Below are 16664 nucleotides of genomic sequence, written 5' to 3' on the forward strand. Positions count from 1 at the left end.
GAATGCTAAACGCCGTCACGCCCTGAGTCTCGTCGACCCGTCCATTCCCCCTCGGTGTCTTTGGAATAACTTACGTGATATGGGAGTAGGGAAGAAAGCATCAGAAGCTGAAGTTATAAACATACCGCTTGATAAACTCAATGAATACTTTACCTCACCTCCCACTATACGACCTGAAAAACAGTCAAAACGAAATACAATTAATACTCTCCTAGCTAATCCTCCACCTTCTCGCGAAAAATTTTTCTTCTCGCACATTACTGATTCTGAAGTAAGAAGGGCTCTTAAAAGCATTAAATCTAAAGCACAAGGCACTGATAACATAAGCATAGTCTTTATCAATAAGTTAGTCGATGTCGTGCTTCCCGTAATAACTCATATTTTCAATTCATCAATTATCACGTCTGTTTATCCGCAACTCTGGAAAACAGCCTTGGTACGCCCACTTCCTAAAGTAAATTCACCTACTTCTGCAAAAGACTATAGGCTAATCTCCATTCTTCCCATTTTATCTAAAGCTCTGGAACGCATCATTCATAAGCAGTTGTCAGACTACCTAATAGAATTTAATCTTTTAGACCCTTTACAATCAGGATTCAGAAATGGCCATAGCACTTCTACTGCTTTGTTGAATGTTACTGAGGACATACGCGCAGCCATGGATAAACGACAGGCTACTGTACTAGTTTTATTGGACTATAGCAAAGCCTTTGATTCTGTTGACTTCGATCTACTATTGACTAAACTACAAACGCTACACCTTTCTGATAGTGCTATCACCTGGATGTACTCCTACCTTACTGGCCGCCAGCAGCGTGTCATATCTAATAATCGTTTCTCATCCTGGCGTACTGTAGACACAGGAGTTCCTCAGGGATCAGTATTAGGCCCCTTGCTCTTCTCTATTTATATAAATGGAATTTCCAACTCATTTAAGCACTGCAGATATCAAATATATGCAGACGACGTTCCATTGTATATTTCAGCCCGTCCCGACGCACTAAACGATAGCATTAATAGTCTGAATGAAGATCTTGATTCCATCTCTTCCTGGTCTCAACAATTTGGGCTTAACCTAAACGCATGTAAATCACAGGCTATTCTGTTCGCGAACCGTAGATTAATTCCTGAAGTCAACGACCTGAATATTCCACCTGTGAAACTGAATAAAACAATCATCCCGTTTAGCTCTACCGTAAAAAATCTCGGAGTACATTTCGAATCTAATCTAAATTGGGATACGCATATTAAATATACATGTAAGAAGGCATTCTCTATTCTCCATTCACTAAAAAGATTGTATCATTATCCATCTAAATTAAAACAGACGCTGGTACAGACACTCATTCTACCTCACTTCGATTATTGCGACGTTTTGTTCAGTGATCTCAGGATTGATTCCGCTCAGAAACTACAGCGTGTTCATAACGCGTGCGTCCGCTTCATTTGTAATGTTCGATACTATGATCATATCTCACCTTCTTTCAAGAAGTTATCATGGCTTAGGTTACATGAGAGGAGAAATCTGCACTCACTTTCTCTCTTATATCGAATTATGCACTCTTCATCCCCCTATTATTTATTCGCTCGATTTCATACTCTCTCTCGCTATCATAATATTAATACTCGAGCACAACGCGATAACACGCTAGAAATTCCACTTCACGCATCGTCTCTGTATTCCTCATCCTTCACTGTTGCTACCTCTCGTCACTGGAACTCTCTGCCGCCTGAAGTCAAGGGCTGCCGAACATTGAATTCTTTCAAATCCAAGTTAGAAAATTATCTTATGACGAGTTGCCAAACTAACTTACTATTATGACAAGTGTTGTATTGCATGTTTCCACGTATTCACATTTTTTTTTATGTTCTAATGATATTCAACTTATTTTATATTTTTGTTTTCATATTTTCCGATAATGTTATATTTCTAATGTGATAAGTTGAGCTATATATAATCTTAATTTTCCTTATTGTGTGTACTTAGAAATATTGTATTCACTGTATACTTTGTACTGCACTATTTTATTACTACTATTAGTATTATTATTATTATTATTATTATTATTATTATTATTATTATTATTATTATTATCATTATTACTATTCTTCTTTATTATTATTATTATTATTATTATTATTATTATTATTATTATTATTATTATTATGAATAATTGTCTTTTTTTTTGTATGCCTCATTTATTTTGACCTGCTGTTCACATATTATTATGCTTTTTTCTTTCTTTCTGTATGTTATATATTATGTCTGATTTCTTCTTATTTGTTGTTTATTTTTTATTATTATTATTATCTTATTCAGTTTTGTGTGTAAAATTGTAGTGTAATTTGTTAATTTGTAGTGTTTTTGTAACGCAGTCTTTATTCCTGGTTGAGTGTTAGAGAAGGCCGTATGGCCTTAACTCTGCCAGGTTAAATAAATCATTATTATTATTATTATTATTATTATTAATATAGCATTCCTTAAACACAAAAATGTAACCAAGTAATGGCTATTATTGAACTACAATATTTAAAAAAAATGTTAAAGCGACTTCCTTCTAAGTTGTTAGTCCACAGAACACCAATAATGGTTTCTATCGGAGAATATTATGTAACATAAGAATACAAACACTTCTATTAACTTTGTACTTTACTGCACAATATCACAAATGCATAAATAAACTCTATTCTTTCGTACTATACTGTGAAAACAACAAATACAAAATTAATTAATGATTTTATTATATAAATTAAATTAAAGACATATTAATATTTGAACTATGTTGACCTTTGTTCATACATTTTTATGATACTAAATAAAAAGTTATGTGTTTTTAAACTTGAAATTTAATGTACAAAACAAACATGGTTTTCATTCATCTTCATCTGTGACTTCAGATCCATCATTGCACTTTTAAATCTGAATAGGCCTATATCTGTCCAGAATTCCCTGTAGCTACATAGCATTATCTTTTGTCATGAATTTCAACAAGGATATGACATCCCCAATCTTTTCATTCTTTAGTCCAGGTGCAGTGCAATCTTCCTTGGTCGATTTGTGTGTTTTCCACGATTTTCAGTTGTAGCAACAGCCCCCACTTTCAAAGCTTGCTGACATGTTTTCATACGGGCTTCTGTAATTTGCAACACTTTCAGTAAAAATCCTTTACATACAGTGACATTAGTGCCCTCTAATTTCACGTTGTGTACAAATGAATACTAACGAGTTCTTCCAGACGTAAGTTTCTTTGTATTACGGAAAGGTTTTTTTTTTCTTTTTTTTTTTTTTTTTTTTTCAGTGTAACCTAACAACATTGTGTCCAGCAGTTGTTTTTCTCCAATACTCCAAAATCCACTGAAAAGTCTCTGCTGATCAAGATGACTGAATTTACCTGCACAATTCAATTTACAACATATTTTTACAACAGCATATCGTTTAGCAGATTTTGTTTTACCGCTCCTTCAAATGTAACTTTTACCGGAATTACGTCTCTTCTTTGCATTTTCCTTCTTCCAACTACTTTGCCTTATTTTTCTTTTCATACCTCTCGTGGATGTAGTACTTCCACACACATCACCACTTTCATTGTCAGAATCGGTCTCCATTTATGTTCACACTGAACAGACACAACGCACGTTGCCAGTCGAGCCGCTAGACACACTGTAAGAACCAGCTACAGGATGACGGATCTCTGGCATACTCACACAACGCTGCTTCTGTTGCCCTTTAGGAAGAGAAACAAGATTTTGTTACAATATAAAGCACACAAGAGAGTATCGGAAAATGTGATCTGTGAAGTAACGACTTAAAGTCACTTAGGTTGTTAGTCCACGTAACCCCTCAATTATGGACTCCTTTCAATTGTTCTGGTACATTTTCCTTTTGTCAAATAGCAAGTACAAGTTTATAAATTTTGCTAGATAATGCGCTTCCACCCTCTTGTATTAATTCTGCTGGAATTTGATCGATACTTGGAGACTTGTACTTTTTCAGATTTTCTATCGCAATTTTGACTTTTGAAAGTGTGGGTTCAGGTATAAATAGCTGAGCAGTTTGTATTTGAATTTTGTCCCGATCATTTCTATTTGCCCCATATACATTTAGTAGTTACCCAAAACAGTTCTTCCATCTGTTCAGGATTGAATGAGAGTCTGCAAGCAAGTCACCATTCTCATCCTTTATCACGTTTACCCTTGCCTGATATCCATTCTTAAATTCCTTTATACCCTTATTTAAACCTCGAATGTTTTTATTGTTACTATTTGTTTTTACCTCATTCAGTTTTTCCTGCAAGTAATCTTTCTTTTTATTCCTAAGTGTACGACTTGCTTCCCATCTTTCATTGAAATAATTATCTCTATTCGGCTCAACTGGATCCTGTAAGAATTTGAATTTTGCCTGTTTCCTTCTTTCTACTGCCGTGCAACAATGTTCATCAAACCATGGTTTCTTTTTCTTAGTTTCATAATAACCTATGCTCTGCTCAGCTCCAATTTTGATACTATCTCTGATATTTTCACACACGCTATTAACATCTAACTCTTTCTCAACTCCGTCGGAGCTTTCTAAAGTGGCAAACCTATTTGAAATTTCGACCTGATAGCCACCGGCGTGGCTCTGTTGGTTAAGGCGCTTGCCTGCCGGTCTGAAGTTGCGTTCGGGCGCGGGTTCGATCCCCGCTTGGGCTGATTACCTGGTTGGGTTTTTTCCGAGGTTTTCCCCAACTGTAATGTAAATCCTCGGCCTCATCTCGCCAAAATATCATCTTGCTATCACCAATCTTATCGACGCTAAATAACCTAGTAGTTGATACAGTGTCGTTAAATAACCCACTAAAATAAAAAAAAAAATCGACCTGATAATGTTACTTAGTTTCCTCGTTCTTTAATTTCAGGTATTTACTAAATTTGTGAATTAATTCAAATTCATTTTATGCATTATATTTAGGAGTTGTGATTTTTTACAAGAGCGATAAAATGTGAAAATGGCTGTAAAGGCCTGTGCTTCCATATTTTCATTTTTCACGACTTATCCCTTTTTAATGAATTTTGATTATGCGAGAAAATGCGAAATTTGTACTAAAATACTATATACAGAGTGTTTCAAAAGATTTGGAACTGTTTGAGATAGAGAATTCATGTTGACTGAAGCCTCCTTTCATTGTAAAATTGCTGATCCCTGGAGATAGGCAAGTTGCTTGGAATTAAAGACCCTTTCAGGGCTTGATAAGTGTGTCCAGGTGGGAAAGAAGCAAGGAATTCTGTAAGTGGATTAGGTAAATTTGGGCAGTAGTATTTTCCCATGGGTATTACCCTGAGGTGTAGTCTGTGTTGACAGTGCATATTGAACACATCATCATTGCTAGATCCTCTTTCAGTTAATAAGTAGTGATATGGCGATGAGAGAAGAGCACAACACGACAAATTGCTTAGAGTTCGTTTATTACGAACTGAGACACTTTAAATCTATTTAAGATGAGAAATATTCGTTTTATAATACAAAACATTCTACAGTATTTTATGCACAACAATTCTGTAGTGCTCGGGAAAAGTGGCACAAGTCAAAAATGTTAATTTTACAGGAGAAGGAAAAAAACTGTCTTCACACTGGTTTATGTCGATTTGATTTTGTATGAATTATTGCAATGAGAGACATACTTATGTCTCTTTTCCCAAGCGAGTAGATGTTTCGTAAGTTGTCAATAAATTAATAAAAAATGTTTGTGAAAACTGACTTACGCCACTTTTCCCAAGCATTGCAGGATTAATGTTCAGAGTGATTCTTACATCTGTTCTGAGACCCACATTTTATGACCTGCCACTCTTCTCTGTGTCACCATTCCACTGAGCTAATACCAAATTTAGCTTGAGTTGTAGTCTGTTAACACTGCACAATGAACTCATCCTAACAATATGGAAAGATACACATGGTGGGAATACATTAACATGTTTCGGCAAATATACAATTTCTATCTCAACAGCTTCAAATATCCTGTCATTCAAGCTCACGAAGGTTTTTACAATTTTTCCGAAACTCAGACATAATTAGCAGGTGCTGATAGGCTTTTATTTTCAAGCAATTTGCCTGACTACAGATGTCAACTATTTACAGTGATGTGGCTCTGAAAGGAGGCTTTGGTGTACATGATTCCCTACCTCAAAGTGTTCCAAATGCCTTGCCCTACAACACCACAAAAATATTTACAATTTTTTTAAACGCTTAGTAAATGCAAAACCAAGCATTTTTCACATAACGTTTGTGAAGCTTGCATGCAAAACCAGACAAGTCCAGAATTTGAAGAAAGTGAGTTTATGATGTCTTCTTTATAATTTTACTGGATTCTGACGATAAATGCATTGATTTGAGTAAATTATGAATAAACACCATAATATAACATTGCATTTGAAATATGGGTTTTCGGTCAAAACCGAACATGTCCAAAGGTAACTTCAAGAATGAAATTAACACATTTTCAGTCAATACCAAACAAATACTATATGCATATAATTCAATGTACTCCTTTTTTTCAACCAAAATTAAACTGATGCCTTTCATACATTGTCTTGAGAAAACCTTTGTATAGATGTCAGTAATGAGGTAAAATTTATAATTTAAATGTGCAACATGTCCCATTAGTTCATGATAGTGTCGTGCTTTTCAATAAGCTTTGAAGAAGCAGATCTATCCAGCTCGCTCGAATCCACCCCTTTAAGCTCGCTGGCCTCTCCTACACTCCCCTCCAATTTCTTCATGTTTTCAGCTGCGTAAGGATTTTAGAACAAATCTTATGAAGTTTTATTTAGATGTAAGGAAAGGTAATTTTTATTACAAAATTATCATTAAACATGACAAATACGTATATATGTACATGTAGGTAAATCACATTTTGTTTTATAAATATATGACAATTTTTATTATATCACTTACCGACAGAAAGTGGTTATAGTTACATTCTTCACATAATATTCAAATAAATTACAGTTGCTCAGTAGCAATAGATATGTGATTATACAGATGATTAAAGTATTATAACATGAACACATAGTATAAAATAAATTGTATAAATGCATAAAAATAAATGATTCCATTTTCATACTACACATGTAGTACAATTCTTCGTATCCAGCAACTGTGGGACAAAGCCAGTGCCGGATAACTGATTTTGCTAGATAATTGGAAATACGTTTATAGGTTATATAAAGACATACTGTACTGCACAAGCATTTTTTTCATGTTGAAATTTAGTAATTTTCGTATAGATATTTAAAAATAAAGTTTTGAAATATACGTACAATGTTTATTTTTAGTACTGAATACGGTAATGTACATTCATCAGTTCATATTAGTAATACATAATAGCGTAAAAGATACTAAAAATTTTCGTAACCTCATGACAATTTTAAATGGCGGCCATGTGACGTGAAGAGCAGTGTAGCCAATGTCGCAATTATGAAGATGATAAAATAACGCTCGATTTGAACCTCTTTAACATATCTCTAATGTGTGCTTATTTATATATACTATCTCTTACTCGAATGAAACTTTTACGCACTATAGCGTAACAGAGAATTTCACACCTTTATATTTAAACTGATCCAACACCCTTTCGAAACGGGCGAGTTCAAGGGGTAAATTTAAAGATATCATCTCTGCGCATTGTTTGCAAGGCCAAGTGACAGCTTACCAATGCTACTCGATCTATTCCAGGGACATAACAGGGTTTTCTGTCCATGTTTTTACGCATGAATAGTGTAAAGAGTAAACATAATATGTGACATGTGCAATTCACGAAAACCACTCACAACTTCGACTCTTCCCTTTCGCATGAATGACAATTTTTTTTTTGTCCTAACCAAAAGTTCCGTTATTTTGGTATTGCTGGTTAGTTAGGTGCTGGATATGAGAGATTTTACTGTAATTTTTTGTAGTTTACAATATACAATCTGAGAATAAATAAGATTATTTCATTTTTATATTACACATAATAAACTTACAGTACCCTACCTGTTAATAAATAGAAAAAAGAAAAGATTTAATTTCCATACTATACATAATTATAACTTATACTTTCCACTCTGTTAATAAATAAATGTTTTCATTTTCTTAATATTATACATCATCTCTTGAAGATCATAGCTAATAGGAAATGGGGATCAGATATCACGACAATGCGTCTGCTTTATAATGCTTATATACAATCAAAATTGACCTATGGATGTGAAATATGGGGAGGAGCATCAGGAACTCGTCTACAAAAAATTTCTGTTCTTCAAAACTCAGCCTTAAGATTATGCCTAGAAGTGCCAAAAACCACATCAACTGTTGCCCTAGAAATTGAATGTAATATTTAACCAATCAGACACTATATATTACAAAAGGATCTAAAAATACATTTAAAATTGCAAGCCTCATCCAGATCTCAGATATTCTTCAAACTGTCAGATGATATCCTGTGTAATTTTTATAAAATAAAAAAAGTACCAATCTATATCACAGACACACTCATTGCTAAAACTCCAGTTGTGAACGAAATTCCTCCATGGAAATGGGTGATTCCAGAACATAGCATATAAATTCCAGGAAATCATTCCAAAAATGATCCTCCATACATTCTTAAGTTAGATGCCATGGAACTACTCTGCAGCACATATAAGAATCACCTTCAAATTTATACAGATGGATCTCTAAATCCTAATAATGGGACATCAGGAGCAGGGTATTATATTCCAAAATATCAAGAAAGTTATTTCATACCATGTTCATCTTCCTCCAGTCTTGACACTGAATTGTTAGCTATTGATGCTGCTCTTCAGTGTGTTTCTCAAATTTCTGAAAAATCTATTTGCATACTTACCGACTCCAAGGGGGCTATATTTAATATAATTAAATATGTACCAAACCTTTACGCACATAGAATTATTCCAATTCAGAAACAACTAAGTAAACTAAAAGAACTCCAAAAGGAAATAACATTTCAATGGATACTTAGTCATTGTGGTATACCTGGAAACGAGAAAGTCGGTAATATTGCAAAACAGGCAACATATTTGCAACCAAGACCTCTTCAAGTGATATCTCTATCCAGTGCTTCAGTAAAGTCTCATTTTACAAACCTTTGGATCAAAAATTGGCTCTCTTCTGACAAAGGCAAAATTTTACAGTCTGTACAAAAGAAACCAAATGACCTGAAAATGTATAAAAACTTGCCCAGACATGTTCAGACATGTTTAACAAGAGCCGGAACAGGTCACATTGTCACTCAATTATACCTACACCGATTTCACATTTCTGATAATCCTACTTGTCTGTGGTGTAATAATCATGATGAAGATCTGGAACACATTCTTCTATACTGTCCATCCATAAACCACAAAAGAAGTAAATTAACTCATCAATACCGGTTGCAGAAGATACAGCCCTGCAGTATATATTGACTACACCCCAACTCTAGCTACTAGCAACAGGCATCTATAATGAACACCGATCAAAATACCCCTCATTTCTTGTGAAAAACAACAACTGAATAGACTACAGTGGACTTTATGTTGTCAGCAAACAACTGGATACATTAAGAAGATTGATTGATAATATTATACATAATTATTATAACACACTATCCAGCCTGTTAAATATAATAAATTATTTCATTTTCATACTTCATATTATCGTCGTGCATGACAGACACAATGTTTGGTTCATTTTGTCGATTATGTTCGATATTTGCTGATGTTCGCTTAGCAGGAGTAGGCCTGTCATGTTTGTTCGCCAATATATCCTTCTCTCCCATTCCTTCATGCTTTAAACTAGTGTCGTGTATTACAGACATTGTCTTCTATTCAGTTTTGTGGAGTATGGTGAAGATTGATATTCACTCTGCAGGAGAAAGCCTGTCATGTTTGTTTCATCTTGTTATAGAAAAATTCAATTTCCTCCACTACCATCCTTTCATGTTTTAACTGCTTAAGGATTTTAACACAGATCTTAGATTAGTTTTTCATTTGAAATAAGACGAAGTTATAAAGTCTCATGTTCGAACATTGCAGGACACTATTTTAAACAGCTTAAGGGTACTGGGTAGCAGTGGCGTGTATTTCATAGAACAAAGATAATCATTGCATACCCTGCATTTATGAAAAAAATGATATGAAGATATTACTTTGTACTGGATACTCAATGATATTGATATATAAAACAAAAGAAGTAAGTTTTGCTATCCAGTTTGCAGCGAGTGTCTTCCATTGGGCCAATGTCCATGCCATAATTTAGTGCAGTATTCCTTATTATTATCACCACCATCCAGCACTGTGCATCTTGCCGAAAAATCCCTTCCGCAGCCAAGTCTCACCCACCCCGCTCCCCCCTTCCAAGCTCCCATGCTGTTTCGTTAGGTGAAAGCTGGAAGCAATACTTCGAACTGCTTTTCTTTTGCGCACAAATAACGGCCTGTTTGGTTTAGTGAGATTGAATCTACGCCTAATCCGAAACGAAGAATTTTTTTCAATAGTCCAAATGTAGCTTTTAAGATGTTGTGGGCCGTATTCATAGACATTCTTAGTGTGGGCTTCTGGTGGATGATCAGCGTTTTTCGTATTCATAAACCAGTTTTAGCGATAGGATATGATTTGAATTCTGTACAAGTAACCAGTGGATAGCCGGGGCTAGTTTAGCACGCTCATAGCGCGTGCTGCAAAATGTCTATGAACAGCACCCTGTATGTTTAACTACAAAAAGTTTGCTGTACAGAAGTTGGGCAATCAAAATAATCACATAGTTTAGATGTATTGCACAGCATTGCAAGAATAAAATAAATTACATATTTGATCTTTAAATATTAGTCTGTTGTTAATTTATACTGTTGCAGAAGCCACATTATTATCATTTCATTGTGTACTTAACTTACTTTGACTCAAAAAAAGATTCACGGATCCTCAAATTAAATTGAATTAAATTAATCGCTAGATTAATATAGATATAAGTTTAATATGCCTCCATATTTATATTCCGTATGTATTTGAGATCGGCAATATGTCTACAACTAGGTACATTAATAATTACCATGCATAGCCATGAGTTTATAAACATGCAGTAGTACAGTGTGTGTACTGACTGGCTCTGTAGTGAAGCAAGCGACAGTATTCGACCTGGCAGCAATGTAAAGTTGGTACTGTGTAGTGCCTGGTTTGAACAAGTAGGAGTTGTGCATAACCAGTTATGAAAGATAGAAAAGACATATTGATACGTCGTTAAATAAAACATAACATAACATATTGCTACTGAACGCCTAGCGCTGTAGACAGTATGCAAAGCTCTTGCATCTCGTGGAGTGGTCCACTGTTCGGTTTAATGAATGTCTGAGTCTCTCTCGGGTGGACGGCTCTGGATCATGAAAGATAATATTGAGCCATCCAGGAGTTCCAAGAATCGTTGCAAGGACGCAAATATTATCATGTACCTTTCACTTGATATTTCCTCCTTTCTTCCCATTGATTGATTGATTGATAGATTGGATTCATTCATTCATTCAGCAATCCAGATATTGCAACAGCATGCGTTATGAAGCTACAATCATTAGACTTGTGAGTGCTTTTATTTTTGTTAATAACTTTTTATCTCCTTAAAAATGATTTATTAGTGAAATAATAATACATCCACTTAGAATAATTAAATGACATAGGCTATATCAACAACTACTCTTTCAGAAGTAGCCTATGTATTTTGAGTTTAAAGTATGAACATTACAATAGTAAGTGTATACATATTTGCTCTTCTATTTTGTAAGTAATTGTAATTTATTTTATTCTTGTATTTGTTTACATGTCAGATTTCATCTATGCATTAAGCTTATTTACTTTGTTGTTACCGGTGTCCATTAGTTGATTTATATATTAGTTTTGGAGATAAATGTATCAAAATGTCCAATCAATTATAATCTTATTTCAAGCTAACTTGCTTACTTATTTACTTATAGCTTTTAAGGAACCTGCAGGTTCATTGCTGCTCTCACATAAGCCCGCCATCGGTTCCTATCCTGTACAAGATTAATTCAGTCTCATCATATCCCACTTCCCTCAAATCCATTTTAATATTATCCTCCCATCTAAATCTCCGCCTCCCCAAAGGTCTTTTTCCCTTAGGTCTCCCAGCTAACACTCTATATACATTTCTGGATTCATTCATATGTGCTACATGCCCTGCCCATCTCAAACGTCTGGATTTAATGTTCCTAATTATGTCAGGAGAAGAATACAATGCGTGTAGTTCTACATTGCGTAACTTTCTCCATTCTTCTGTAACTTCATCCCTCTAGCCCCAAATATTTTCCTAAGAATTTCAAGCTAACACTTTTTTTAATTAGGAAAAGTAAATTTCCTTCAATTGTTATTCCGTTTGTGTAGTTAGAAAATGTCGTCAGAGTTCCTGTATGATGAAATGCGCTTGGTATTCTGTCCTACATATCTGTGGCTCTGTCTAGCCAGGTGCAACCGCTTCAAGGCCGGATATTCAAATGAATGTTCAACCTCGCCAGTTGATCTGTGATCGATCGAATATAAACTGGTTCTAAGTGCTGTTCTGCAGTACTCTGGAATACTACATCTCTTCTCTCGCTCCCTCCCACCCTCCACCATTCAATGTGACCAAGGTCATTGACTCTACCTGCATGATACCAACACAACTTCTTGAGTCCCGCGTTCTGCTTACCACTTCTCCTGCAGAGCCAATTAGTATACGCACTGTATTTATAAGCTGCGTGTATTTTTTCAGTAATTATATTATAAGTTGATTTACCATTTTTAAATTAACAGCACTGGGGTGTGATAAATGATTAGGTGATCGACTGGTTTCTGAATTTGTAGAACTGTCATTTTTATCGGCTTTTATTAATCACTGGTCCATTGAGACGACATTGTATAATATGTTAATTAAAATTATTCCTAATATTAAATTAATATTATTATGTTCAGAATCAAAGACACATGGTTATTAATGCACAGTTTAGCACGAACACCTCACATAAGCCTGCTCGTACTGAATGAATAAAAACTGACTTAACAATAAATGTAGCAGAAGCAGAACATGTACTAACAATGGACGAAATTCATTTCTTTTTAAAAATACGTGTCAAAATTTATTGCTGACTATATAACATTGTCAATCAAATTTATTTTACAATGAAGACATTAAGTCTCCGAATACATTTACAAAAACTTATTCTTACACTGTTGTCTGGAGAGAAAAAACTGCAAACATTCACACACACCAAGTAGATAAGAACTAACTAATAACTAGTCACTCTCGGCAAGCAGACAAAAATTTTCAATAGAATTGACTACTCTAACTGAAAAAAATAGTATTTTTTTATACAATAGCTCGAAGGTCAGCTCACGCAAGGGTGAGATCTGGTCATCTACCCTTGTCGATATACTAACTTTCACAAGTACAGGGATCCACGGAACACACTTTGGGAACCGCTGTCCTAGAATGTAAAGTTTCTGGTTTTTTGACTGGATGTTTAGTATTTTCATGTCGGTTTCTATGTTGTAGTGGTGATTGGAGTTTGTGATGTGTTCTGTGTAGGTTGAATTGTTGTGTAGTTTGGTAATGGCTGTGATATGTTCCTTGTAACGTGTTTGAAATTATCTTCCAGTCTGTGCAATGTAGAAGTCATTGCAACTGTTGGAAACTTTATTTCAAAACACAAAAACCTTTTTCGACACAATAATGAACACATCCCACCACAACAGGAAACTGGAAGATTGTGCGGGACCTTCACTAGGCTTTGGACAATGAAGAATAACACTTCGAAATTAATCAGCCATTATGTGATATTATGTTGGTCATACAGAGAGTGAAGTTCATGATCGTGAAAATGCTACTTGAAAACAACATCATTTAGACTAAGTGGTAAAATTTTATTTGTTATATTGAATTATTTAAACATTACAATTCCTTGTTTGTTAAAATGTGTATATGATGTTATCCAATTTGTGTTCTTTTATTTTGTGTGTTTTTGGAAAATATGTCAGTTAATGTTAATTAACATAATTAATTGTAATTAAAACTTTGTGCATCCCTCGTGTTCATCGTTGGCTCGATCTCCTCCACACATTACCTGCACTTTGTTTACGATTTCACTGTGCCTAAACGAGATGCTCTACTTTAGTTAAAATTATTCACTGCTACATTTGAAGACTTTAGTACGGATAGCTATTGTATGAAAACTATTTCAAGAATAAGAGATTTAAGTACAGAATTCGACAATAATTTAATTTTCAAAACTCACATTATAACAATTATTAATATTGCTTACAGTTCACTGGACTTTATAATTCGAAATTAGAAATTATTGAGACAAGGTTTTGTTTTTATTCTACCTGATAATTACTTAAGAGCAAGTGGAAAGGTCCTTCATTAATTTGGAATCCTTGTTGCAAGAACAACATTCATTGAATTGAGTTGATACAGGATAAATAGCTTAGTCTCTATATCAAAACATTCAAATTCGCTTGTACGTTCCAAATCCCAAATACAGATTATTGAAATCATTGCTTACATTCAATGACAGAAAAACCACTGACTGAATGATATTTCTATGAAGAATATTAACAAATTTGATAATATTAATTGCGCTGAAATACTCAGTCATTCCAATTTTTATATCTTCCCCGAATAGAAGAAATTTGTTATTTAATATTGCATATTTCATATTAACTCACTATTAATTGTTAAAATGTTGAGCATCTTCAATTCACTGAGTGAGTGAAGAAATTTATATATTTTCCAGTACAGAAAAGTTATTCAGAAACCAAATTTATAAAAGAATTATCTATGTCACTCACATCACAGCACATTTAGTTTTATTTTTCCTGGAATGACTCATTTTATCCTGGTTTGGTCCTGCCAGATAATTGACTAATAAGTTAACACAGTAAAGAAGCTGTAAAGTTAATCAGTGATTAAATTAATTTTAAAAGTGTATATAGAACAATAAACAAATTTTTTCGGAAATCATATTATTAGTCTTTCACGTGTATGTGAAAGACTAATAATACCTTTTCCGAAGTGATAGAGTGTTAAAAGTTGTGTAACCAAGATGTGAAACAAATTTTGCCATCAATAGTACAGAGAAGTATCTGGTGTTTGTTCATTGCGAAGTTGGTTTCATAATAGAGTACAGTTTGGAGAGACAAGTCATGAACTTACAAAATCCAAAGGTATGATGAGGTTTGTGCATAGTGAGGCATTGTGTTCTTGTTATATTATTGATTGTTATGCTTGGAAGAACTGAAATGTCCATGTGTGCACTGAATGGAGATCATGTGTTTTAACAACTGTGATTCGTGAAATGTTATGTCTGTGTTTCTAAACTGTTGGACTTTTGTGTCTCATTTTGACAGATAATGTGCTTTTGCATTTTCTTTTTGTAAGCCACAACATTAGTGAATATATTGTATGTAGATGTGTTCCTGGGGGCTCTGAAATAGCTTAGCTTGTTTATTTGATCTCTTTTTATTCTTTCGGAGGTTGGATGAGAAGGTATTGCGTGATTTTGCTGATTTGGAATCACTGAGGATAACTACATTTTGGAAGACTTTCATGTGATGGAAGAGTTGTTGCAGTGCAGATCACCTCCGTGTCGCCATCAAAATGGGTTGCTGTTGATCCAACTGGTATGTACAAAGACAAAAGTTTACTTGATATATTGTACTGAACTCCAACCACGAAAAAGTCTTTGCGGAATGAGACGAAGCCAGTGGCGTATACTGGTTTAAGGGTCTGGGCTACCACTGACCCTATTATTACACAAAATATATTTTAAAAACCCTATAATAAAATTTCTTACCTATTTATATGTGAATTCCAGACGTCTTGATTGGGAAGAAAATACTTTGATGACTTCGTCATTGAAATTACAGTTGGGCCGCTTGCGAAGTTTCTGTAGAAATGACTTTTCAATGGACATCAGTGCCAAGCCGGATAAACGTTCTTGTGTATGAGTTGATCTACAGTAGGATTTTATTCTTTTCAACAAAGAAAATGTTCTTTCTACCGATGCTGACGTAGCTGGTATTGTCACAATTAATGTTGCCAGTTTAAGGACTTCAGGAATAACTTGGTTCAGCTGGTTTTCATATATGGCAGATAATATTTCATGGATAGGTTTGTTCGAAAAATCAAAGACTTCTGCTGAATATATTACACTTAATTCATTTTTCAAACGTACTTGATCAAAGTGACTGTTATAGGACTGAAATAATTTGTTTAGTGCCTCATTCGGGAAGTTTTCTCTATAAGCAGAAAATTTTTGAGAATCTAGAAGATGTGTGAACTGAAGCTTTCCATAATCAGTAATTTCCATGTGCATACAATCTAGTATGCTGTAGTACAGCTGCCTGTATTTCAATTCATCATCTCCTTTTCTTCGCTTTAATGGTGTTCCATTGTATTGTCTGAAGAATTTTCATTTTCCATATTACTCCATATGGACGGAAACCCACTATGTCTGAACTCGGATATAGTATTTTTTAACTTTGATACCTCTTGCAAGCAGTATGCTATGTCTAGACTTTTTGTCTGAAGAATATTGTAGAGCACATCTGTATGTGCGAACACACTAGCATAGACTTCAAGAAGAAATATATTCTGAAACTGTGTGAAAAAATAC

At 34.3% G+C, this 16664-nt stretch overlaps 1 protein-coding gene across 1 annotated transcript in view; it reads left to right on the top strand.

The window, feature by feature from the left end:
• The first annotated feature begins 3346 nt into the window (after positions 1-3346).
• The window catches only part of LOC138696310 (poly [ADP-ribose] polymerase tankyrase-1-like), a 106051-nt gene continuing 92733 nt past the window's right edge, over positions 3347-16664 (top strand). The window contains exon 1 of the mRNA XM_069821100.1: positions 3347-15669. The gene's annotated coding sequence lies outside the window, so the exon portion shown is untranslated. The remainder of the gene's footprint in view (positions 15670-16664) is intronic.

This window comes from Periplaneta americana, chromosome 1, assembly GCF_040183065.1.
Source record: "Periplaneta americana isolate PAMFEO1 chromosome 1, P.americana_PAMFEO1_priV1, whole genome shotgun sequence".
Classification (NCBI taxonomy): Eukaryota; Metazoa; Arthropoda; class Insecta; order Blattodea; family Blattidae; genus Periplaneta; species Periplaneta americana.